At 42.1% G+C, this 1,406-nt stretch overlaps 1 protein-coding gene across 3 annotated transcripts in view; it reads left to right on the top strand.

Annotated features, from left to right (window-relative positions):
• Usp4 (ubiquitin specific peptidase 4) overlaps nucleotides 1-1,406 on the top strand; it is a 55,179-nt gene that overhangs the window by 26,481 nt on the left and 27,292 nt on the right. The gene's annotated exons all lie outside the window — the stretch shown is intronic.

Genomic DNA, 1,406 nt, shown 5'->3' with positions numbered 1-1,406 from the left:
ACTCACTGTACAGTTCAGGCTGCCCTCAAACTTGTGGCAATCCTCCTGCCTAAGCTTCCTAAGTGCTGGAGATTATAGGCGACCACCATGCCCAGCTTAGTAACAATATTAAAATGGTCTTGAAAATTGATCTTAGCTCCCAGGATGGTATGATGGCTACTCCCAGGTTCTCTGAGCCTAGACCCTGTTATTTTGAGTTAGGCTTCTGTAAGTCAGAAATTGTGTTGGCATTCTCAAAAGATGATGTGAGGAACAGTTTTCATTTGTCCCTCAGCTAAGAAGACTTGGGGAGGGGTGAATTGTACCACGCCTTGGAGCAACTTAGGCTTTTCATTGCCTTAAATATGTCTTCTTGCCTGGAGGACAGTATCTGATTCACATATGCTGACATCTGAAGAAATTCTGTTTAGCCAACACTAAAGGAGGCTTATGGAGTTTTCAGGAAGCACACAGTGGAAAAGATAGGCAAGGTTTTTATTTGGGGAAGGAAAAACAGAAGCACCTTAGCTCAAGGAGAAAATAAAAAAAACCTCAAGCCAAGAGTGGTGGCTCACTTCTATAATCCTAGCATATGGGAGGCTGAAGCAGGAGGATTGCTGTGAGTTCAAGACCAGTCCAGATTACATAGTGAGATCCTTGTCTCAAAAAACAAAAGGCCCCCGCTTCCGCAAAAAAAAAAAAAAAAAAAAAGGCATGGTAGAGCACTCGGGAGGCTGAGGCATGGGTTCAAGAAGAAAAAAAAAGAAAAATCTCAATGGTGTGTTGAAATGGAACATGGATTTTTTTTTTTCTCTCTTTTTCCTGTATTTCTGAAACAGGGTCTCGCTTTGCAGTTCAGGCTGACCTTGAGCTCACTTTGTAGCTGAGGCTGGTTTCGAACTCACAATGATCTTTCTGCCTCAGCCTCCCCAGTGCTGGGATGACAGACATGTGCCACATGTGCCACCACACCTGGCTGGAAAATGAATTCTTGCTCATCCCCTTGATGGCGTTAATTCTTGGGGAATATGAGTACATTACTAAGTCAAACAGGAAGTCACAAAAGAACTAGAGTTGTGTGGCCTCACCTGGATTCAGGTTAACATAAATACAGAATTTGTGAGCCGGGGAGATAGCTCAGTAGAATAAGCGCTTGCCTGGCAAATGCAAGGGCCTGAGTTCAATCCCTGATTCTGCCAAAAAAAAAAAGAAGAAGAAGAAAATACAGAATTTGGGATGTTAGGGTAGTCTTGAGCTTCTTTGATGGTATGTTCTGTGTTGGACTGTGTAAGTTACCTGCTAAGGTGCTACTAGCCAAGAAACAAAATTTTACTTATTTATTTATTTTTATACTGAGGATTGAACCATGGAACAAGCTAGGCATGTGCTATATTACTGGGCTATATCCTAGCTCCTTTTTTTTTTTT

The sequence above is a fragment of the Octodon degus genome, unplaced genomic scaffold (assembly GCF_000260255.1).
Source record: "Octodon degus isolate 3935 unplaced genomic scaffold, OctDeg1.0 scaffold00008, whole genome shotgun sequence".
NCBI classification, from domain to species: domain Eukaryota; kingdom Metazoa; phylum Chordata; class Mammalia; order Rodentia; family Octodontidae; genus Octodon; species Octodon degus.
Note: the sequence above shows the minus strand (reverse complement) of the source record. Positions and strands in the feature narration are given on the sequence as shown.